At 43.9% G+C, this 26,114-nt stretch overlaps 1 protein-coding gene and 1 long non-coding RNA gene across 2 annotated transcripts in view; one reads left to right on the plus strand and one right to left on the minus strand.

The window, feature by feature from the left end:
• LOC144772472 (beta-1,3-galactosyltransferase 5-like) overlaps positions 1 to 26,114 on the minus strand; it is an 85,748-nt gene that overhangs the window by 15,411 nt on the left and 44,223 nt on the right. The gene's annotated exons all lie outside the window — the stretch shown is intronic.
• LOC144771528 (uncharacterized) lies at positions 1,512 to 7,960 on the plus strand. The gene is made up of 4 exons (XR_013599328.1): positions 1,512 to 1,685; positions 6,677 to 6,776; positions 6,877 to 6,973; positions 7,557 to 7,960. It is a non-coding gene; the product is annotated as an uncharacterized LOC144771528 (long non-coding RNA).

The raw sequence follows: 26,114 nt of genomic DNA on the forward strand, positions 1-26,114 counted from the left end.
AATACTTGTTAATTCTGTGATTGTGGCCACTTTTCTTTTGGTGCCGGGCCCACTTTCCAATCCAGTCTGACTCTGAGGACAGATTTCCATTAACTTCTTTACTGAACTTTTGTTTTAAAATTCGTTACTGTGAAAATAACATCTTGCCAGTGAAACTTGGACAAGCTTGTCATGGCCTACAGTGACAGTCATGCCATGCACGAAGTGGGTGCTTTTCTGGTCTAATGATTTTCTCCTCAGTGTGAAACCAGAGGCCCAAGTTATAATCCCGGTTCCCTCACTTGATTAACTGTGTTATCCTCTGAAGAGCACATAATCTTCCCAAGCGTTTCTTCCGACCCATGCTGAAATGAGTCAGGGGCGGCCTTAGGCATGTGCAAGCTGTGCACCTGCACAGGGCCGCCAAACCCCAGGGGCCGCCACGCCAATATATATCCTTAATATAATAATCCTTTGAGGATGGATACATATTTGCATGGCGGCCCCTGGCAGGGATTTGGCGGCCTCCGGCTCTGTTCCACCTTCCTGAGCTCCGGGGGGCTCCGCCCCGCCTGGACCTCCTCTTCCGGGGCCCTCTACCTACGCTCCCTGCCCAGGGCCGCCATGAGCCTAGAGCCGCCCCTGAATGAGTTTTTTAATGTGGCAAATACACTATGTAAACAGTTTAACTTATACTTATAAGGGCTGCCTAATAGATGTGTACTAATCTGTCTAGGAGCCTACTGTTTATGTGATGGAAGAAAACGAGTGTGCCCTCATAGTTAAGAGTTAGAAACCCATCTGTCATAATGTTGACGCCTATCGTGAGTAGAACATCCCCATAAATTACAGTAAATTCCCCTTTCCTCAAATCCTAGACTTGCACTCTGTCTTGTGAGAATAGTACGTAAAATTAGCTAGTACAAGTATAAGAAACTGCTGCAGAGGACGTTGTCCTTTTAGTGACTGTTTTGTATTAAAAAAAATACCTTCCCATGTCAATGTCTTTGCTTCACTGGGGCGCCTTACTGAAATCAAGTGCAGGCGGGTGCTTGGGGAGAACCCATCAGGGAGTGCTCAGTGGACAGGAATTTAGCTAATCTCGTCTAAATTATCGTGCATGGAGGGGAGGTTTTCCTTGGCTGCTCCTATTCTGGCCGTTTTCAGGAAACCCGCCATACCTTGCCCAGGCCACGCAGGAAATACGTTTTTGTTTTGTTTTCGGCGAGTGGAAGTTAGGGCGAGGGGTAGGGGAGCTGCAGGGCGTGTTTAAATTGGATAGGAGTAACCCCACTTTCCTGTAAACAGCTTGGTCAGACCAGGGCGCAGCATTCCATTCTCTAGCTTTAATTCAGCCTTACGGTTGAGCACCGGCTGCCCATGTTTACAAGTGTCGGGGAGTGTTGAGACAGGGAATGCTGTCTCCCATAACTTCTGCGAAATGGCTTCAACCTTCGGGCAGCTGGGAGCTGGACTTGCTGCCAGCCGCGTGAGTCGGTCGCTGCGTGTTGTTACGCGCTCTCTGTGGAGGTTTGAACATTCGCGTGTTGCTGATGGCTCAAAGGACAAGCAGGGCCCGACAGGTGGCTCGTCAGCGAGCTGGAGGTCAACAAACCAATCGCCCCCTGCCACGTGGCTTCTGGCAAAAATACCAACATTGAAGGCGGAAAGAACGGTCGGATTGGCTCAAAGCGGGCAGGCTGGTGGTAAGGATGAGTCAGGCAAGGTTATGTCGAGGAACCTCCTCCTTTGTGGCGGACACAGCTGGCGTTAGACCGGTGTGGCTTGCCCCTGCGAGAAGACCCCAACCCCTACAGTTTTCACTGCAGTTTTCATCAGGGACTATTAATTTGCTTTCCTGTATTTTTCACACACCCCCTATTTGTCTGAAAAATAGAATATTTGGGGGGTGACGGGTGATGCGTGTACCGCTAGAAGCAGAAAGGGAGTAGAGAGGTGTGGATACTCCTGGAGCTCACTTTCCGTTTGTAGACACCAGTGCTAATGCCAGAGGCACTTCAAAGATATATTTATATGCACTGTAATTGCTGTGAGACTTTGTACAAACTTTACCTCCCGGCTACTAGCCCCCTCGCTTTGCATGCCCTGAACTCCTGGTGTTAAGCCCCAGGATAGAAGCGAAAGGCATTTAGAGTAGTGTGGGTGAAAGCAGTGTGGCCCAGAGTCGTGGGTCCTTCCTCAGTAGGCGCATTAGGCCGGTGTGGCTTGCTCCTCTGGGAGGATCTACATGCCGTGATCGAATGGGTGGACTAATGTTATCACTAATGTTGGTGTTAACGCTAATACTGATGCTGATGCTGCTGTTAATTCGCATTTTGTGGAAGCTGATGTTATGGGTGTGCGGGGGACTACCGGAATCTCAGAAGGATCCTGTATGGTGCTCCGGGGCCATAAATAGCTATCCCTCCCATTTGACGTTTCCAGGTCCTTTTCTTCCAGTGTCAATAATGGCAATTATTCAGTAGAGCTCCTTCAAATAATTCCTATTTGACATCTCATCTTTCTGTGGCCCGATTTTCTAACGCAGTCAACCTCCAAATGAAGAGGCAAAAGTATAGGATTCTTAAGTATGCCTAGAAAGGTTATTATCTTCTATCCTAAAGCTGCTAGAAGAATTTGTTGGTGGCACTGACTGTTTTGGAAACAGTGACTAAAATACTAAAGGAGATGATAAGAAGTAACAAACATTTGCAATGCAATAGGTCTCGTATTTTTGAAACTTTGACATATTGGTATTGTAAATAACAATGCCTTTTATTATTGCTGTTTTTTTAAACAAAACTATGTGGCATTGTCATTTACAATGCCCATAGCTCAAAATCTCGCAATTGCGAGACATATTCCTTTCAAATGCTTGTTTAGGTTTCTAATTAACCAATTGGGGGCACTTTTATTTTGGTGCCCCCAGCCCGACCGTGATGACATACACTCGCTGATGCGCTTACCATATCAGGAAACAAGCATTGGCATATCCAATAGGTCTCGCTTTTGGGACCTTATAAGTATTTAGTTATGCAGCAGAATATCCTTGGTGGAACAACAACAACTCTTGCATGGCTAAACACTTATAAGGTCCCAAATGCGAGACTTATTAGCTATGTTAATGCTTGTTTGTCATCTTTGCGTGTCTAAACTTCGTCTTCAGGTTACAGGGATTCAAGCCCAAAAGTATATTTGCTTTGAAGCAAGTGAATCATATGTTCCAGTGAAATGAATAGAAACGGTTTCTATATCTGTTCCGAGTACACCTGTCTGCACACGTACTGTAATATTGAAAGGACACGCACCAGTTATGTTTTTATATTCAAATTTTGAATTACATTTTTAGATGGCGGTCTTTTTGTGTCATGCTTAAAGCATCCTTGTCAAGTACAGATGTACTGTCGATGCTAATGCTTGTTATTAAACAGTGCTATTTCAACGACCACCATCTTAGAAACATCCTTAGTTAGAAAGCTGGAGCGCGTGTGTGTACGGGAGGTGAGGGGTGTGGACGAAATATACTAACGTCGCCTCTGCAATTTAGGGGTTAACATTTATTCGCGATGTCTCTGAGAGAAGGGAAGAGCAATTCAACGTCATTAAACGAGAGATCAGCGAGTCATGAGCCAGGCACTTAAGTATAGAAATGAAATATATAGTTGTGGCAGAGTTAGACTATACCTCGGGCACTGAAGCAATTCTATGAGAGAGAGAGAGAAACAAGTGTGCATATTCGTGCATGATGTAACATGGGCACCACGCAGGCAGCCAATAGGCGTAGAAACTATTCGCCATGCCTCACACTGCGCCTACCAGTTTTAACTGGCATAGGTTCCGCTCTGGCACACCTCAGGACCATCACAGGCCTTTCTGTGATACTGGGAACCATAGATGTGGCTCCTGTCATGCCTGTGATGCGGCCTTGGTCACAGATTCTCTCTGCTATAATAGCATCAATGTGAAATTGAGACTTCTCACAAATTGCAGAAGTAGTAACATAGTCTATATACTCTTCTGCCCGTGTGGGTTGGCATATGTGGGTGAGACGGGACGCGAATTCCGCTTGAGATTCAGCGAACACAAGTCCGCTATTAGGACTAAAAAGGTCTCTGCGTCACTGGTACAACACTTTATGGACACGCAACATCTGGAAATAGAACTTAAGTTTTGTATAATAGAGAAAATCCAGAACAAAATGGGACAAACTGCTGAGACTACACGTAAAAAACATGAGACCTTTTGTATCTTCCATTTGGACTGTATCCGGAAAGGGTTAAACGATGATATAGCATGGTATGTCACCAAAACCTAATAAATGTATGGGGAACGTTTGGGATTCATAATCCATATACTATACAACATGAGGGGAATAGGATCAGTTTGTGCTCTCAATAATAAGATTGTAGAACTATGAAGACTCAACTTTCTGTTCCTTCATCTAACTTCTTGATTTGGTAGTATATTATCTTGGTGCATATATAGAAATAATATATCAATCAGGTATCAAAAGATATTTTTCAAATATCAGTAGATGACAATGTGGATCGGGTTTTTGGTCTTCCTACCCTTTGGTAAAGCGGCATAGTCTTTTGTCTATGTCTATTGCAGTATATGTTATGTTATGTTATGTTAAGTGTATTTTTGAGCTCACAGCTGCCCCAGCGAAGGGGCGTCCTGGCGCTATGTCTGAAAAGGAACATAACAAACAAGCGGAAGTCAAAAGGAAGCTAATAAGGCAGGGGGAAAAGATAGGTTTTCATGACTTTCCTAAAAGCAAAGAGATTTTCCAAAGAACGAATGTGGACAGGAAGTGCATTCCACAATTTGGCGGCCAACACCATGAAAGATCGACCGCCCACTCTGCATTTATGGAATCGGGGAACAAGTGCCAGACTTTGGCCAGCAGAGCGCAGGCTGCGCGAAGGAGTATAAGGAGTCAAGAGATGCTGGAAGATAGCGGGAGTGTCAGATTTCATAATTTTAAAAGCAAAGCATAAGGCCTTAAATTCGATGCGTCTGATGACTGGCAACCAGTGTAGTTTAACAATTGTGCTGCGGGCTGAGCAGACACGCGGGAGGCCTACCAGGGCTCTAGCTGCCGCATTCTGGACCCGTTGGAATCGCAGGACTTCCGCCTGGTTAGCGCCCAGAAGCAATGCGCTGGCGTAGTCGAGTCTGGATAGTACACTCGCTTGAACCACCATTTGGCGAGTGGAGGCATCGAAAAATTTGAGGATAGGCCTCAAACCACGTAAGATGCCGAAGCACATAGATGACACCTTCTTGGTGTGGCACGAGAAGGTAAGTTTGGAATCTAGCCAAACGCCAAGGTTCTTTAGTTCCGACACAGGTGTTGGGGGAGATCCCAGCTCTTTAGGCCACCAATTTGCACCCCACAGCTCAGGCTGTTTTCCCAAGACCATCACCTCGGTTTTGAGGGCGTTGAGCTGTAAACAGTTGGCCGTTAGCCAGCTGGCAACTGCCCTCAAACCATCCGCAAAGTTGGATGCCCGTTGGTCGGACTCTCCGTTAAGGACCACCGCCAACTGGGTATCATCGGCGTAAGATACCATTGTGAGACCCCAACTCTTAGCAACCTCCGCTAATGGTTGAACGTAAAGGTTGAAGAGAGTGGGGCTCAACGCCGATCCCTGCGGGACTCCTTGGGTAACTAATAGGGACTGGATAAGAAAGTGGTTTTGCGATAAAAGGAGTACGAGTAGGATATATTTAGATTTATTTAGAGTAAGTTAACTGTGACTGATCAAAATATATAGCCTGGGAAATTGTTATAACTACGCGTCTATTTTCTTGGAAAACAGGGTGCTGAGATACACATGCCCTAACAGTCTAATCCCCACTGAAACTTCAGTCCATACATCAAGATTTATTTATTTGTAGTGCTATCTATCTTGACGGCTGCCTTTGTCTTCCCTTCTTCAATAACTATGGTGCCCTTTAATTGCGCTCTTTTGTGAATAGACATGAGCCATTCAGAAATCCAACATGGCGCTTCCCGACTTTGGGAGTAGTGAAGTCCTCTTTCTATACTCTCACAGAACCGCCGCCACTATAACTACGTGATGCGGCTAAGCAGCTGTCCCTTGTTACATTGGACTATTTATAAACCTGAATAGAACACCTCTTCCCTATTTGCGGTGTTATCGGGCGGCCGGCACAGAGGAACCTGAAAATTTGACTTAGGTAAGAGGGTATTACGTGGGAGATGGGTTGTACCTGGCAAAACTTGTACTCAGCTAGATGAGTCGAGGGGGGAGTCCCTACTGTGTGACCCGATTTTGTTGAGGGTTGTATTTGTGGATACGAGCATTGGGAACTTGTAAGGCTGTAGCGGGAGGTGGCATAGATGGTTGGTTTCACAGAATGGTAGTAGCCGTCCGGTATGTAGGTATCTTAACCGTGCCTTTTGTTTAAAACATGGTATTTGAGACATGTATCCATAAAGTGTGTTTAGGCTCCAGAATACCTGGCATGCAAACTCGGTAGTAATCCTTGAACATATTTAATCTTTGAAAGAGGGTCACCCGATTTGACTACAGTGTCCATTCGTGGTAGAGAAGTCTTATTTTATTTAACTAATAGACAGATTAGCCTACTGAGGAACCAGTACCACTTAAATATAGCATAAGTCAGCATATACCCTTTTCTAAATATTTCTCTTGGTTTCTTTTAGGACAAAAATATAAGAGGCATCCGTATTCCACAAATACATGTACCGATGAACTTGAAGTATTACAAAAAAATTACTGAATAAGGTCATCCTATGTTTTTAGGTCAGTATTTAACATGACGTACCTTATATATATTTTTGTACACTTCCGGCTTTATAGGTCGGCCTAACTATAGTAAGGACTTTGTTTGGTTATTTCGCAGGACAATTATTTGTATGCCTGCCTGCAATTACACCCATGAGATGATCTTAATATTTGAGTATAATGAAAATTGTATGCGACAACAACTAAAACTATTGGTAAGAACCATATAGCTATCTCAGATAGAATCATCATGTGAGGATCTCATTAATACTTGCTTGTCTAATAGCTCCAGGTATACTGAGACACTTCTAACTGGTGATCCGGCTGGACTCCAGTTTTGGAATTTCATATGAATCCTTTAAAATCTGGATCTTTGTATAAGCAATTTAATTGTAAGTTGAATTGTATATGTTGAGGGCATACACATTTTTTTTCTCTTCTCTTTTCTTGCTTTTTCTTAACTAGAATTTTCTCCTCTTTTTCTAAAGGTAAAATCCCTCTATTGCACAAATGATGCTCTCACCTGTAATGCAATGGTGGTGGCTATCTTTCTATTCTCGACTGGCACTATGACTTGTACCTATAAACGGGCAATGCATATGGAACATGTATGCAGTTTGCTCTACATGATTAGTATACATTTTAGCAATAAGCAGATCTCTGTTCACCTGTTGGTGACATGTGTATGTTCGTATTGGGTCCAATCATATCAGAATTATGGAAGGATAAGAAGTTCTTTTATTTAAGAATGATGTGGTTTTGTATAGATACAACAGTGTCCTCTCTATGTATTTATAGATTCCCTGGTCATTGCAAGTTTGGAGCAGTTATCTGGACAGGTCCTGAGGAAGGTGGTCTCAACATCTCAACCCCACCGAAACGCGTGTCGACCTTGCGTGGAACCCCGTGCTGTGTACTGTGGTTCTAGTTGTGGCAGGGTTTTTCCTGGCCACACATTATACTCAACTGTGTACAGATATTAAATGTTTGTTGTTGGTGTGAAAGTGGATGAATCTGAATGATTGCAGTATGGTTGTATCTAACAAGGGATATTGTATGTGATTTTTTCTAAAAAAAATAATTTTTGTTATGTCTTTTTATGTATAAAAAAAACATTTTTTTGATCTGAAGTCTTATCAATGAGGATGGATTTATAACCATGTAAAATTAAGAAATGCTTATGTATAATATGTCTTTATAAAGAATCGTCTAAAAAGAAAGAATAAAATATATGTTTTAAAAAAAGAGAAGAAAGTTTTGATAAAATAAAAATAACAATGAGATGATTACATGTGTCACTGTTGTACTTTGATGTTTGTTCAAGTCAATATGAACAATGTTTAAATGATAATGAGATATAGGCTATGAGGGAAATATCTAGTATTGTACAGACTTTAACTCCTCTCTTTTCCCTGGCCTAAAGTATTGTTAGAGGGGGTCCCCCTTTCTTTGTTATAACACCTCAGGACTGATACATCACCTGCCAATCCGGGCAGAGGAAGTTGGGCAAGAGTACAACTATGTGTGACTGATGTCCTCTTACTGCACATAGCTCAGCACAAATCCAGACGGAAATATTAAACTAGGGTCAGGCGAGTGGTTGTGTCTGGTGTTTTAAACGGCAAACTAAAGGGATTCAAGTTGACTGCAAACTATAGTTAAAGAGTAATGGAAAGTCAGGTGAAAAGTCGCAACGTAAGCCGGATAGGGGGTTGTGTGTAACATGGGATAAATGTGATGGGAGGGGGTTGAGTAAAAAATTAAAAAAAAACGAGTGGTGATGCGAGTGGTGCGCATGCGCGTCACCGAAAGTGCTACCTTGCCAGAGACCAGCTTGCTATTAGGCGCATGGGTGCGCGCTCTTGTGCGCGTGATAGTAAGCTGGTCGCCGGGAAAGTAGTACTTTTCAAAGCAGCTACTAAATGTCTCTGCCAGACCAGCGCATGCGCTGGATCAGGCCGAGACCTAAAAATTAAAAGGAAGCAGATCCCATTGACCAAGTAGAAATAGAAGGGGGTCTCTGGATGGACTATAAGGGGTCTGCTCATGTAGATGTTGGTTGTCAATTCGATTTTAATACACAGGCTGGTAACTCACAATGTAAGAAGCTAGTTACAAAACCTATTTCAGAGAGTTTTCCTGAACCTACATTTGAATCTGTAAATTGTATTTCAGACAGTACTCCTACTACTACTCCTACTTCTTGATGGATTCCCGCCCTTCCTCTACCAGTTTGGGGGGAGCTGTGAAAAAATGTTGATAGCTGGATTTCACAAGCAGTAGAATAAGTAGCTCTGTCAGGTTCAGCGAAGCAGGTTAGGATCTCTCCATCCAAACCCTGGTTTTCAAGGGAGTTTAATGAGCGAAAGAGACATTGCGAAAATTTAGAACGGAATTGGAGAGTGGCCTACTGCCCTCTGGCCAAAGTAGCACTTAGAAAGGCCCAGAAAGGTTACTACGCTGCCATAAACCTAGCTAAAAGTCAGCATTATGCAGAGCGCATAGCCCAATCCCGAAACTACGCAAAGGAGATTTACTCCATTGTTCAGTTTTGTGACTCCAAGGGCAGAGGATATTTCATTTCCTCCGTCACCCATTTGGTGTGAGAAGCTCTCGAGTTTTTTGATTGCTGAAATTCAGCTGATACAAGCCAGTTCTGATTTTTCGAACTCTGACCATGAACTGCCTATCGTGCATAATGGGATCAGCCTTAGTCACGTTGTTCCTAGTTCCTCCTTTTCCCTGTCCGAATTCTCTGCTGTTGCTTACCAAGATACACTGACTATTTTGGAATCATTGAAATCAGGCTCTCCAACTGACCCTTGTCAGGCCCGGTTACTGGCAGCTGTGGCAGATGTTATTAATCCAGAAGTGAATGCCCTTATCAATCTGTCCATCCAATCTGCCACAGTTCCGCTCGAATGGAAGCAAGCTAAACTTCTCCCCTTGCTAAAAAAGCCTTACCTTGATCCAGCCAATCCTGCCAACTACCGCCCCATTTCCCTCCTTCCAGCTGTAGCTAAGGTATGTGAAAAGGCGGTCTTGAAGCAGTTGGCCAATTTTGTAGAAACTTCTGGAGCTCTACATCCTGCTCAGTCAGGGTTTCGAGCTACCTATAGTACTGAGACGGCGCTTGTGGAAATATCTGAACACATCAACGAGAGTGCTTAGACGGTGGCGGGAGAGAAGCTCTGATTTTATTGGACCTCTCCACCGCCTTCAATACGGTGCCACACTCTCTGCTATTAGCCAGCCTGGTAAAAATTGGTGTCATCGGCCTAGCGTGGGACTGGATCAAATAATTTTTGGAAGACCGATCACAAAAGTGTAGTTACCTCCTTTTTCATCAACCGCTCACAAGGTGACCACCGGAGTTCCTCAGGGTTCTACCCCGAGTCCCCTGCTTTTCAACTTATATGTCAATCCTTTGGTATAGCTGGAAGCCAAGGTCATCGCTTATGTTTATGAAACCCAGCTGCTCTTTACATGGAAGGACTCTGATACCTTGCCAATGAAAGCAAAAAACTGTCTAACAGCCGTATTTAAATGGCTTGCAACTGCTCAGTTAAAGTGCAATGAGGACAAGTCTGAATTCGTCTTGTATGGATCCTTTCCCCCACAGTTTAGGGAAGCCCTGTTTTAGAGAAAATATAGAGGCCATAAAGGCGCCACCTAGTGTGGAGGCCTTTATTCAATCTTCGCAAGCATGTCGTCAAGGTATTGATCCAGAAAGAGGTTATGCAAATTTACCGGATGAGAAACAACAGTGGAGTCAATGGTGCCGTATAATTCCTCCATTGAACCCAACGGCTTTTGAAACCGGCTATGCTAACACTCTAGTTGAGACTTTTGTAGCAGCACCAATGATAGATCGAAGGGTGCCATTCAATCATATTCCATCCATACTGACTCCAATGGCTGTTTCTTTCCTTGATCCTGGTAAAATAGGAGGTCCTTCAAAGCCAGTAGAGGTAGACCTTCCTGGCGCAATATGGATACTAATACGTTGGATTTTACTCTCCTGTTTGATGGAGATTTCATATAAAACAGGGCCTCCCTGCTTAGATGTTTTTCGGAGATCGCAAATCTGAAGCTTATTCAAGGTAGTGATATAAATCTAGTTTCTCTTTTACCCTCTAAAGCTGGTTTTAAATCAAGGATACGTTTTTATTCTAATATACCTGTAAATTTTATATTAGGATTCAGGGCTCGAAAAATCCACTCGCCTGCTTGCATTTGGGAGGCAGATTATTTTAAGACAAGCTATTTTTAGGTCCTACTCACCCTTTCTGGTGCGTAGGAAGACATACTGACTTTTGACCTCAGTCTCTGAAAGCAGAGCAAATTTGACAACATATTAAGATTTAAATGCATCATTATTGATAACAAAGTGAATAAGCAATACAAATGCCTTTAAATCTTGTTAACTTGTCACATTTACTCAGCTTTCAGAGACAGAGGTTTAGTGCACTAGAGTTAGGTCAAGTAGATTTTTTAAGATACTAGACCTGCAGGTCTAGGAACAATTTTTTAGATTTTTCGAGCCCTGAGAATGTCTGAAAGTTTACAAAGTAGGGGGATTGATGTCATCTCAATTTTAGAAGAGGATGGATACAGTGCTGTGGTTAAAGGGTCTTCGCCATCCCAATCTCTGTGTATCAGTGGGGGGTCACTGACTGATGCAAAGGGAATAAAAATCTATTTAGATAAATATGGTAGACAAGTGTCAATCAAAGAATGCCACACTTTTTGCTTACAGGGAAACTATAAAGATGAGAATCTCAAATGGAATTGGCTACTTGTATATTATCAAGTGTTTCTCACAACCACCGCCAATGTCAGGACTCATGGGTCTTATAGAGGCTACATTAGATAAGTTGTCCGGCTGGTTAGGAAAAGAATTAGAACGTTTTAATACTCTTATGCAGAAATTAGCTGAGACTGTACAAAAAGTGAACCCAAAGGAAAGTTCAAAAGAGGTTCCCCGTCCCCTTCTTCAATTAAATCGTGAAATAAGCACTTGAGTCAAGGAACAATATTTGAATTACATCCATGAAAGACATTCTAAAGTGTTGCTATTAAAAAGGAGGAGGAACTGGATGAAGGTCTGGTTAAGAAAGGAGGAGGAAGACAGCTTCCGGATAAAACTTCGGAAAGCAGTTTTAAATGTCCAGAGGACTTTTTGGACTCCTGTTGCGGCGGGTTGGAGAGCCAGAGGTAGATAAATTCCTGTCGCTACTGAAGAACTCAAATGGGTCAGTTGTATTCACGGACTCTAAGCAGCAAATGAGGGTGCTACCAAGTATCTTAACTCTGCTCTATATGGACCGCCACCTGAAACATAAACAGAACTTATAATCAGGGGAATGAGTACATCAGCTGCTATGGGCCCGATGAAATATAACCAAAATAGTCCTCTTTGGAGTAAAATCCTATGCCCAATTTTTTTTATGTTATGAAAGAAAAATGGTTCCCCCTTCTTAACCCCTTCGCCGCGGGGCTAATTCCCCCACGACGCGGGGGGGGGGAAAGGGGAGCCGCGCGCGGCACTGTGGTGCTTGTGACGAGCTCGCCTCGTCACACTGCGCGGTGGCGCTGTGCTCATGACGAGCTGAGCTCGTAATGACCACGCCCGTTTTCATGGAACGCTCAGCACAGCAGGGGAATTATCCCCGCGTGGGCGTTCCACTGTGCCTCATGACGAGCTGAGCTCGTCATGAGAAGGTGTTAAAAGGGTAGATCATAGTTCCACTATTTAAGAAAGGAGATCATGACCTACCAGAAAACTATCGTCAAATTGCACTTCTTGACGCAGTGGATATAGTGTTTGTTAAATGCCTCTTGACCCAGATTAGTGAATGGGCAGAAGTCCATAAAATCGTACCTATGAAGCAAACTGGGTTCAGGGCAAAGCATGGAACGATTGATAATATGACTGCCCTTCAGGTAATAAATCAAAATATGTTAAACTTAGAGGGGGAAAGGTACACACAAATTTATTGACTTCTCCACCGCATTTGATAAAGTAGATCATCCTTTGCTGTGGAGTAAGGATCCCTTCTTTGTTGCCAAAATGTATGTGGCACAGACGAACGAGGCATCACAAGTATCCACGGCAAACTTCTTTATTTGTGCATGTAGGTACATTGGCGAGCCACCAGCAGCTCCTATTCCTTCAGTTGCCACCAACCGTCCTCAACCAAACCACTCCTCAAGCATGGAACACACAAACCTGTGTTCAGTGCTCGACATCTCACATGGCTCACAGAGGTGGAATACTACAGTAAGCTTTTAAACGTGGCCATGCTGGGCACGCTTTTAGAGTTAGTTTGTGCCCTCCATACTGATACTTGGTGTAGAGTTTTATTGGGTAGGCACAGAGGTTTATCACAAGCTATCCCCACTGCAAAGAACTAAAAAGAAGGATGCTTGTTTGCCCCCCCTGCTCTTCTCCCTATATATTTAATTCCTCCCTGATTACCTGGCCTGATGTGAGGGCACTGCCCCAGCAATTGGGGGAAAGCTGATTGAGTGTCTACATAATAATTTTTGACCTAACCCCTAAGGGTTAGATCTTCCAAACATTTGCTGAAGCTCACCACCTAAACGATCAATGGTCTCTAGTTGGTCAAAAATTGGAATTTGCAAAATTGTATACTTTTTTGGGGAAGATAGTGTGCAGAAATGTAAGCGATAAAACCCATATGGAAAATAATACATCTAAAGCCACTTTTTAGGCAAAATGCCTGGGCTCCTTTTATAAGGCCACAGGGAGAAGACATTTTACACTTTAATTGGAGGTCTTTTATGCTAAGATTCCAGCCTCCTTGTTGGTGCAGAACTGTTTGACGTATTGAAATGGGGCTTTCTAAACACAGCGGAAGGTGGAATTCTTAGAAGCCTGGCCTCAGTCATACCGGCATTTGCTGTTACCACCCTTGGCTAGAATTTGGATTGAGAAGTACCTGGGCACAGGGACTCGCATGGGTAGTGTGTTGACCCGTGCGTTTGGCCAAGAGGTACCATGGTCCACTCAGGATCTGGTTGCTAAAAGAAAATGTAAAATGTCTAAGTGAAAAGTCTTTATTTTAAAGAATTTTTACGATTGCAATAGATTTGTTGAAATTAGACCAGTCTTCGATTTTTACTTTGACGCCGTATCCATTAAAAGCTACTTTGAAGCAGGCCACTTGGTCTTTAAGTTTCTGTAGGGATAGGGAAGCTTGCATTTTAATGAAGGGTTACCATATGGCTATTGATCTGTTTGCTAAAAGAAATTTTAAAAGGTCTAAATGAAAAGTCCTTATTTTAAAAATGTTTACGATTGCAAGAGATTTGTTGAAATTAGACCAGTCTTTGATTTTTACTTTGACGCTGTATCAATTAAAAGCTACTTTGAAGCAGGCAACTTGGTCTTTAAGTTTCCGTAGGGATAGGGAAGCTTGCATTTTATTGAAAGGTAACCATAGGGCTATTGATTCCTGTTTGATAAATAAAGTCAAGGTTTATATTTCATGGAATCTGCCACATGGAGTGCACCGTTTTTTGGTTACTGTTGAGGCAGGGCATGCTCCCTCTACATTGCCTTCTGGCTAAATGGTACGGTTATTCAGCGATCTGTAACGTGTGCAACAATCGTCCTCACGATACTAATCATGTATTATTTATCTGTCTCGCTTTGTTAATATGTCGCCGGAAATGGCTGGGACCAATATGTTTACAGCTATCTATCTTCTCTGCCTCAGCAGTATTACAATCACTTTACGATAATTCCTCCTAATTAAATATTTTGTCATAGAATTTTTTACTTTTTAAAATTATATTAAGGTGCATCAGTTCTGCAGGGTGTAGAGGTTGACATTTTTCTGGGTGGGCGATTTTTATCTTTTATGAATTCTTTGATTGGATTTTTATGGTATATAAATAATTTTTTTCTATATATATATTTTTAATCCTTACACTTACGGCACGAATGTCACTTGATATTTTGCTTTGTATAATATGCTAGTGTTTTTTAGAATAAAAGTTTTATGAACCTTGGATTTTGTTTAAGATTCTCTGATCTCATGATGGGGCGGAATATTTTATTTTGTGTATTTAATTGTAAATTAGAATTCCTTCTTATTCACATGTATGTGATTTGTTTTTAATGTGGATCTCTTTGGATAAATAAAATAAACTTGAAACTAGATGTAATCTAGCCGTAGACATTTAAATCTTATACTCAAACTCGCAAGCATAGCGACAAAAGCTGTTGCCCATAAAACCGATAAGTAGGATTTTTTCCTTTTTGATTGAATTCTATTGGAAAAATGAATAATACAATACGTGGGGTGCACTCCTTGCTGAGGTCCCTTTTGTTGTTTACGTACAAGTTTGATTACATTTACATGCTTGTGTTTTTTACCTTAAGAAATACAAATATCCTGATCCGACCCGTTACAATAACAAATATTTATTTTTATGAAATAAAAATAAAATTTGCGCAGTCAAACAAAGCTAAACCACAGTTAACTCTTAACTGCTTTTCAGTGTTGAAAAATATGCCTAAGTGAACATTCTTAAAATGCTCACAGTTCTTTTAGAGTGCTAATATGAGTTTGGACGTATCGCCGTTTGCGATAGTGTTGGGACTTAGCCCTTTCTCCCTTTCACTTACCCTCCCCTGCGCGTGGCGTTCCCCTGCGCCCTACTGGCTAGTTGTATGTTGGAATGTTGACAGCTGTGCATTCTATGACAGTTGACAGTGACAGTTGTTGCTTTCCCTGCCAGGCTGCACATGAATATGGTGTGTTGTATTTTATGCCATTAAAATACTTAATCTACTGCCAGTCCCCTGACTCATACTTTACAATTTGGCGACGAGGACGACTGACAGGGGGGAGAAGAGCTTGAAATAACTGCGGACTCAGGTTCACCATGCACTATTGTTAACCGAGAGGTGTGGGGAAAAAAAATTTGTGGTGTATTAGGAAGGAAAATGGAAAGGCTGGATATTACTTTAAAAACTTTCACTGGAGAACCTATCGAGCTGGTTGGTTTCAGGGAATTGAATTTCATATTTAAGGAAAGAGAAATGAACAGCAAATTGTATGTGGCAGCGACTGGTCCATCGGTACTAGGATGGAAAGACCAAGAGAAGCTTGGCATTACCCTTAACCCCAACAGCTCTGAGCCGGTCTTGATTGTGCAACAGAACTCTCTACTTGACTGCGATCTTCTGGGCAGATTTCCAAGTGTGTTTAACGGGAAGATTGGGAAGCTTAAGGGCTTTCAACACAAAATAAAGATAAAAGAGGACGCCATCCCCTGCTTACATAAAGTAAGGCACATACCTATTACACTGAAGGAGGAAGTTAGGGATAAGATTAACAAATTATTGGAGCCCGACATAATCGAGCCAACGGAATCGGCTGAGTGGGTCGCACCCTTGGTGGTCGCTAGGAGACCTAACGGCAAACTGAGATTGTGCATGGACCTGCGTGATCTAAATAAAAATATAGTGACCAATACCCACTACCTAGAATCGGGGAAATGTTGTCACTCACCAAGGGTATGAGTTTGTTTTCAACTATTGATCTAGCTGTAGCATACCATCAGGTACCATTACATCCAGAAAGTAGACACCTTACAACGTTCATCTCACCGTTTGGGTGTTTCAGGTTCAAAAGGGTACCCTTTGGTATAGCGTCGGCTGCAGCGTTATTTCAAAGACTTATGCAAGAAATCTTCAAAGGAGTCAGGAACATACTCATCTTCCAGGATGACATTTTGGTGATGGGTAAAGATCAGGACGACCATGATGGCAGACTCATACAGGTACTTAAAAAGTTGGAAAAATGTGGTATGACAGCTGAATACAAGAAATGCAAATTTGGGAAAAACAGCGTAACGTACTTGGGGCATGAGATAACTCAAGAAGGAATAAAACTAAAAAAAGAACTCATAAAGGCAATTAAAGACGCACCGGTGCCTGTGAACAAGGAGGAACTAAGAGCATTCTTAGGTTTAGTAGAGTACTACTCTAAATTTGTAAGTGAATTTTCAGCAAAAACATTCCATATAAGATCACTACTGAAGAACAAGAATACATTTGAATGGTCTCATGAGTGTGAGGAGAGTTTCAAAAAACGAAAAAAAGAAATTTGCGAAGCACCACCTGTGCAAGGATTCGATGGTGAACTGGAATGCGTGATCACCACTGATGCTAGTGGAAAAGGAATAGGGACTTCACTCTCTCAAATAGAAAAGTCTGAAAAGGAGGTGACTATCGAGTTTGCTTCCCGTTCTTTAACAGAAACGGAGGAAAGATACTCTGTAATTGAACGGGAAGCACTGGCGTGTGTGTGGGGAATGGAACATTTCCGTCAGTACATCTGGGGCAAGAAAATCATTCTGAGATGTGACCACAAACCCCTAACCAAGGTGTTAACGGTGAAAGGATTGTACAACGCGTCACCTAGGTTGGCACGCTTATCCATAAGACTTCTGGATTATAATTACGAGGTACAGTACTTGCCGGGTGTCAAAAACGTGGTGGCGGACTTTCTCAGCAGATTGCCACTACGGAACGTAGAGAACCAGGTACAAGATGAAGAATTGAGCGTAGCAAGCATCAGCGAAGAATTCCCTACCATTTGGAAAGATGAGTGGACTCAGGGTTATTTTAAGGACACAACCTTACAAAAAGTACGGGAACTCATTGTTAAAGGTTAGCCAAGGAAGAAATGTCAGGAAGTTGAGTTAAGAATGTTTTGGCAATCAAGGAATGAACTTTCCGTAGAGGACGAACTCATCCTTAGACAAGGAAAAGTCATACCACCCAAGACGCTAAGAGAGAGAGTAATTAAAATATGCCATGAAGGACATTTAGGTGTGAACAAAACAAAACAATGGATTAAAAGTTGGTATTGGTGGCCAGGCTGCGACATAGAAATAGAGAGAGCTCTAAGAGACTGTATAGATTGTGAAAATGCTGACAAGACAGAAACAACCCTCAGACCACCGCTGCAACCATTGACTTGCCCAAACATGCCATGGGAAAGTATTGGGGTTGATATAACTGGACCCATAAAATGGCAGGATGAGCAAGTGTACATACTGGTGTCGGTGGGTCACCTGTCAAAATGGCCAGAATTAAAAGTATGCAGGAGGGTGGATACAAGTCATCTTTTGACATTCATGGACGATGTGTTCACTAGGGAAGGAATCCCTAAGACAATTGTTAGTGATAATGGCAGCAATTCACTTCAGACGCTTTTAAAAAGTTCATAGATAGGAATGGCATCACCCAGAAGACAACCTCAGTCTATCATCCGGCAGGAAATGGAGCCGTGGAAAGATTTAATAGGGTGATAAAAGGAACACTCCAATTGGCTAACAACAGCGGAAAGTGTTGGAGAAGGGAGATAAAGAAAATGATTTGGGGGTACAGAATTACTCCTGGAGAAAAAACGTTGGTGAGCCCTTTCGAAATTATGAGAGGAAGAACCCCCATTTCTAAAGACAATATCGGATGGCTCAAGTCAGCGAGAGTGACCGAATGGTCTGTGGAAACTATCAGGAAGAGAATCAAAGAGGCACAGGCCGCATACAAAGAGAAGTACGACAAAGGGAAAAATTGCAAAGAGGTGAACATCAAAGCTGGCGACAAAGTGAGGATAAAAAAAAGTGGACATGTCATTAAGGGTGAAAATAGATTTTCAGCACCATTGTATGTGGTTGAAGTTTATTGTAACTCGGCATTACTCAGTGATGGAAGAATATGGCATGCCTCTAGAATGGCTGTGTGTCACGGACAAGGAGTAAAGGAACGGAAAGGAAAAGAACAAGAGGACGTGTAGGAAAGACGCAACTTAAAATGGTTGGAAAATGAAGAAGACGAGTCTGATCTGGAGGATAACAACATGGGTACACCCACGGAGGACCAAGAGACCAGAAGGGGTCTGGACAGTGAGCTCATTGAATCCATTGGTGCGGACATGAATCTTAGCTCAGATGAGTCAGTCGTGTCCCAAGGCAACTGGGAGACCAGTACTACGGAAACCGAACTAGAGACATCGGAGAGCGGGGTGGTGGATTGTAATCCCAGTTCTAAGGAGACTGGTAACTCTGTGTGCGCTGAAGGTACAGCCCAGGTAGACACTGGGAGTATGCCCAGGAGTGACGTTGGAGAAGCAAGTGCTAGCACAAGTAGCTATGGTCGCATTCTGAAGAAACCCAGCAAGTATAAAGACTTTGTGATTGACTCTCTTTAAGTCATTACAGTTTTGGTTGTTGAAATGATGTAACCTTTTGTTCCTTAGGGAAAGAGATGTGTTGGGACTTAGCCCTTTCTCCCTTTCACTTACCCTCCCCTGCGCGTGCCGTTCCCCTGCGCGCTATTGGATAGTTGTATGTTGGAATGTTGACAGCTGTGCATTCTATGACAGTTGACAGTGACAGTTGTTGCTTTCCCTGCCAGGCTGCACATGAATATGGTGTGTTGTCTTTTATGCCATTAAAATACTTAATCTACTGTCAGTCCCCTGACTCATACTTTACAGATAGATCCCCAGAATTGGGATAGTTCCCCATCCCTGATGTCCTCCCCTAAAGTTACTCATCACTGCACTAAGTATGCAACAGCACAATGCAGAGGTGCTCCAGGCACATGTGAGTCAGGAATTCGAGTTCATTCAGGGCAATGGGCTGCTGCACAACGTGGTGCTCAGGGACCCCAACCCCCTCCGATCCCATACACTGCAAAATGGCACATAAGGGAAACAGCACCATCCTCAGCTTGAATGTTCGAGGGATACACACAGCCCGCAAACGGTATGCACTAAATGCCTATATAAAGCGGCAGAATGTGCAGTTCGCGCTGCTGCAAGAAACGCACCTAATACCAACAGAATTGGAGAAGCTGCGCAGGCGCTGGCGTGGGGTTTTCTGACCCACTACTTATTCCGCCTTCGCAAGGGGGTCTCTCATTTGGTTGCACCCCGGGGTCCAATTTAAGGAGCAGTAGATGTGGAAGACAGGTACGTGCTCCTCCACAGGCTATTAGATGGCCAGCCCGTGGTATTGAGAAGCATCTGTGTGCGGAATACAGATCAGGGCAAATTTTGGGACACGCTTTCAAGCCCTTTGAGCGCATACACCCAGGCCCCATAGATTCTGGGCGGCGATTTTAACTGTGTACAGGACATCGCCTTAGACAGCTCCTACCCTCCGCATCCCGCCTCTCCTATAATAGTGCAGGCAGCGCGCTTCTCGAGTTGGATGGCACACTGGGGCTTGACTGATGGTTGGCAATCCAAACTTCTGAGCCTACGACTATTCATTGCACTCAATTCCCCATAATCTCAAGGTGCACCTGGACTGTTTCCGATGCTCTTCGTCTATCCTCCCCAAACTACAGGAGACTGAATACCTGGGCAGAGTCCTGTCCGATCATGATGCCCATACGATCACACTAGCGTGGCACATGCCTAAGCCCCCAGCACCCACTTGCCGTCTGACCACAGATTGCCTATAACATTCAGTTTTTAGACGAAGATAGACGACAGACATACGAAACTACTTTACCGAAAATGAGCACACTGCGTCCACACGAGAAGCGGAATGGAACACTTTTAAAGTGGTACTTAGGGGCATATGCATATAACATTTCACTGGGGTCCGCAAAATCCTTGAACGCAGCATAGTTACGAAGGAGCGTGAGCTAGCCCAGGATAGAGGGGAGGCCACGATGGGTCAAATAACTGATGCCAAAACGGCATACGCAGAGACGTTGGCGGACCTCCACAGATATAATTTTACGGCGCACACGACAAGGCAGCACAAGGAGGGCAACAGAGCTGGTGCGCTGTTAGCCCGGCTGGTAAAACAAAACACCACCCTGCCTGCGATTACAGTGATTCACAATGCGGCCGGCACCTTGGTATTCTCACAAGCATCCGTCTAGGACGTCTTCCAGCAGCACTACACACATCTATATGCGTCCCCTGATGCAGCGGACCCAGAGGCCCTGCACCGCTTGCTCCAAGTGCTCCCAATATCCAGACTAGCACTGCCTGATCGGTGCGAGCATGACAAAAGATTGCGGTGTCGGACATTAAACAGGCGTTGCAGGCTCTGTCTACCAGCAAGGCGCTTGGCCTGGACGGCTTCCCCCTAGAGTTTTATCGTACATTCTCCACACACCCTGTGCCGCAAATAGTAAACGTATACAAGTCAGCTTTAGAGGAGGGAGATCCCCCACAGTCCATTACCGAATCTCCTTTCCTGAGCCGGACAGGGACCCCCATCTTGTGGGCTCATATAGGCCGATAGCCCTCTTGCCAGCAGACTATAAAATCTTTGGGAAAATACTGGCAGAAAGATATACTGTGCTCTTCCCCACCCTGATACACCCAGATCAATGTGGGTTTGTGCCAAATAGAAATACCTCCTATAACATAGGTCTTCAAACAGTGGGGGGCGCCTCCCTGGGGGGGGGGGGGGTCTTGGAGGGGTTCCCGAAGGGGGGGGGGGGGAGCGCAAAGGCCTCTGCAAGCAAATGAAGACGCTTGGAAGTGCAGTGATGTTTATTTGCTGCATTTCCAGGTTGTCTTCATGTACTCCGAAGCCCTCATAGTGCCTGGGGCCTGAGGTCAGTGAGGGTGCTACAGGGGTCTCGGCTGGGCAGTGTCTGGAGTCTTATTAAGACTCCAGCATGCCCAAGTTTTTCACAGGTCTTTAAAGACCATTTGCATACCTTTGGAAACTGGTTACAGAGGCTTGTTTTTTTGTCTTTTTCCAGTACCTCCTGGGCCCGGACTCTGCCTATTCCTTACATTTGTATTTTAAATGTACTGCTGTTGTGTGAAAATGCATTTCATGAAAAGGAATATAAAAAAGGGTTGCCAATAGAAAAAATGCCAGCCATGTATGTTTAAAGAGCCTGCAAAGACCTTGCTTTGACACTAAATAGGGTCTTAAATAAAAAGTATGAATTCAATTGTAATTTGACTTTCTGCCTGTTCCCTTTAGTTTTAGTCATGAAACATTCAGGCAGCCCTAGAGCACATTTAAAAGTGCTTTATATTTGCTTTTCAAAGTACGCACAGATAAGTGCTGAAAATAGGGCTTTAGGTGACTATTTATTTTTGTACCGTCTGCAACATCAAAATAATGAGCTGGCAAACCAAATCATCAGACTGGAAGTTTGTTGCAGGATCAGCACATTATTTATTTCCTTCACCCTCGATTCCCCGATTAATTCCATAATAGCAATAGTTTAACTTATATCTGAAACCCTACGCCCTGTCAATAACATGCTGATTAACTTCAAGTGTCTGGGAATTCGCCCTGCATTCAGACAACTCACTCCCCATTCTCACCCTTCACTTTCACGCTCACCCTGCTCTCACAGCGCATAGTTATGGTTTTCCCGCATTTGCCACATAATCCATCGTCTGCTGCATAATTTACAGTTTAAAAAATGCAGCAACACCTGTTACCTCACAGTGGAAGGCCCTTTCTAAAGGTTAACTGGTCACCTTTCTGTTGCTTATTGCTATATGTGGGTGTTAATGTGGTACTTATGAAGGGCAATAAAGGCCAGGACAATGTTAACAAGTGTAAAAATAGTGCAGTCATGCTATCCCAAAATATGCAGCATAATTCACCTTTGCTTGATGCACAATTTAGTCAACCATGCTGCATAATTTGGCCTTCTCCTGCCGCATAAATCCAATGGCCCTGTTTAAAGTACTATGAGGTCCCAGTCTGTGGCAGAAAGCACTGTGAATATGTAAGTCATTAATTTAAAACAGTATTTACATACTCTAAGCTAGGCTGCTGCAAAAAGCTGCAGTGATTGAGATAAAACAAGTTCCTACAAAACATACTTTTTAGTAATAAGTAATCAAACAGTAGCTAATGCCGACATTTTTGTAAATGTCTCCAATATTCCAGATCCTAGCTGATAACTCCTTTACATTACATCTTAAAAAGAATAGACCTTTGCCACCATAAAGCTTTAAGCAGATCCACTGGGATTATTCAGCAGAAGAGGACAACATTATGCGGCAAGAAAAGGTAAATTATGGGGCACAATGCACCACATTTTGTGCTTAGTATTACTTCATCATTTTGTAATTTTAACTCACGGTAACGCTGTCAGGGGAAATATTTCACCTCATTAGTACCAGTATAGCACCCAAATACAGCAGTAAGCAACTACAAGATTAACATCCAATCTTTGCACTGATCCGGAACACTTTGTCACGCTTTAAGTAACTTTTGTTCGGGGGGGGGGGGCTAGAGGGCGCACTGCGGGATGGCTGCCTGCTGAGACAGCTCCGCCGGACGGACTTCTGTCCCGCAAGGTTTTACCCCTAAATCAGATGGCACTAACTTACAGATTGGCAGCAACAACAACCGGAATGTGACAGTTTGCAGCGGAACGCCTCTGCGACCAGTTTGCGTGCAAATCTGAGGGAAAATTGACCTCCATGCTCTCTAAGCGTGGCGAATGGAGCTTGGTAAGGTGGCGGCTGCCGTGCTACTGGATAGCCGGGGGCACGATGAGCGTTGGCGCGGAGCGAAAACACTTCGGCGAAGAACCGGGACCAGAATCGTTGTTGTCTACGTCTGGAGAGTGGAGCGGGACCAGCTTCGATCGTCTGCTATTGCCGAGTATATTACGGTTCATTGCGGCGGGAAGGTAGGAACCGTGATAACATGGCGGCCCTCTGTGAACTATTATGATTGGATTTATTTAGAAAGAAGGAAAAGAGCACCGGGTTATGTGCATGTATTTACATGGCACTAATGAACGCTAAAAATAATAAGGTCAATGCCTGGATAGATTTTTTATGAAATGATTTTTCTTTTATTTTATTTTATTTATAGACTTTTATAGGATATTTGAAGCAATTGATAAATAACTATCTATTTTTTACATGTGTATAATACAAATAAGTGCTTTACAATTCAAAACATAAACCATAAGATAAATTGTTCCAAATAATACAGAATTAATTCCCCTTCTACAATTCAAAACATAAACCATAAGATAAATTGTTCCAAATAATACAGAATTAATTCCCCTTCAACGCGTTTCGGCGGTTAGCCTTCCTCAGGAATTCTGTATGTGTAAGTTTATACTGGTGCATGTTGTGAAGATTGATCACGTTGTGAAGATTGATCACGTTGTGGAGATTGATCATGTGCTGGTGAATTATCACTGGTTATGCTTCTTCTGTGAACAACACAAGGGGCAAAGAGTCCAATCCTTGACAAAATGTGACGGTATGTACAAGTAGCGGATTTGTAACTCATTTAATTGAGTGGACAATCGCAGAAGGGTAAAGCCAACATCAGATCTTCTTCTATTCTTAGAAGGTATTGAAACCACTTTCGTTTATTTGTTTGGCGGGTAACTTGTGTAGCAGCAAATGCGACCACGGTGCAGCAAGGTATATTATGATTGGATCCCATGGCCAGGTAAGAGGTGCCGTGGGTCCCTGCATGCGACTTTCCGCCCCCATCTGCTAAGCTGAGGCCACTACTAAATGCGCGGAGAGATCCCTGGCATCGCTGCGCCCCCCCGCGCGCCTTCACGAGGACGGGACATGCAATGCGGGCAGTAGCCACGTTGTCTATCCCTTCGCGGCCCGAACTAGCGCTGTTTATGTAAGGATGAACTGGTTGTGGCCACCTAAACGCCAAGAGAGCTGTGGATGTCACGTTGCTAAAAAATTGACATTTTCTTTTTGTGATCAGCAGGAGTGTTATGAGTGACACTGCAAAGCGGCTATTTTGTGTACACCGAGACAGGAATTTGGCGCAATGAGGGTGAATACCTGCATCATACTGGCCTGATCCAGTGGATTAAGGTATCAGTGCTGCGACTGCGCCATGCTGCATCATTAACTCCGGATTGCTGTACTGTGCTCCTGGGGTGCGTCTGGTGGTGGGTGAAGGTGCATCCTCCATGGTGGGGCCTCCCACTATACTGTACTAGACAACGACACTGAATTAACCTTGCGTTTGGCGATTGGCGGCCCCTCTGACGCATAGGTTCAAGGAACGACGCTCTTTACCATCTAGAGCACTCGCCCTCCACCTGGCTAACCCTACGCCAACGGCCTCGGCTCCTCCTTGTGTGCAACAGACCACGACTACTACGGTGGTATCATCCTGATAGGATGTGGAATTTCTGCTGCGCTGCCCCTGAGTGCGACTTAGACGACTCCAATCAGCGCTGTGGTAAACCATCCATTTGCTGGTGCTGCTCCGTCCTAGTAGCCTGCAGGGGCTCAAGGGTGGCTACCCCAACATCCATGATGGGAAAACCAGACAAGCAACAACCAAACCTTACTTTTGAATCGCGATGGACAGTGCGGGGACCTGCGGCGCACTCAGACACGGAGACGGACGCTACCACAGACAGCGGCAGGGAATCCATCCTCAAGGCAATACAGACCAGTTTGCAGGACATAAATGTGAAGCTGGAGGATGTATGACATTACAACGCATGCTTTTACCACGCATGCCTTTACAACGCAGTTTTTACAATGCATGCCTTTACAACGCATAGTGCTTAGGGGTGCTGGATACTGAATAGTTTAATTTACTATTCCAACTCCAGTCCCCGTGGATAGTAGGGAAGGTGTTGGATAGTAAATTAAATCTATTCCCTATCCTAGAGCGCCCCCCAGCGCTATGCGTTGTAATGACATGCGTTGTAATAGTTGCATCGTAAAGGCACTGCGTGGTAAAAGTTGTGTTGTAAAGGATGTCTCCCGAAGCTGGACCTTCTTACTCATCGTGTGGACAGCATGGCGGCGAAACTGGACAAACAGGGTGAGCGCCTGGACGCGGCCGAAACTCGTATCTCAGCAGTGGAGAACGAGGCGCAAGCTACAACTGCTAAATGTGGCGGGATGGAAAAAGTGTTGGAGGTGATTAAAAACAAGGCGGAGGATTTGGAGGCAAGATCGTGCCGGAACAATGTCAGGATCGCAGGTGTCCCTGAGTCGACCAACACGGGTCGCATGGAGAGGTACGTAGAAGAGATGTGTCGGGCGATCTTTGGAGTGGAACACCTATCCTCGATCTTCATAATAGAACGGGCACACAGGTCTTAGGCGCCTCGTCCACCGCCGGGTGCCCCCCCCCAGGCCCATAGTGGCTCTCATACTGAATTATAGGGATAGAGACAGCATATTGCGGATGGCAAGGGAGAAAAAACAGGTGTCATATCAAGGCAATCAGTTGGAGTTCTACCCAGATTATACGGTTGCTGTACAACAGGCCCGCAAGGAATTTGCCAGTGTCAAGATGAAACTGAGAGAGCTGAAAGTGGAGTACGCCATGCTATAT

Source organism: Lissotriton helveticus, chromosome 8, assembly GCF_964261635.1.
Source record: "Lissotriton helveticus chromosome 8, aLisHel1.1, whole genome shotgun sequence".
Taxonomy (NCBI): domain Eukaryota; kingdom Metazoa; phylum Chordata; class Amphibia; order Caudata; family Salamandridae; genus Lissotriton; species Lissotriton helveticus.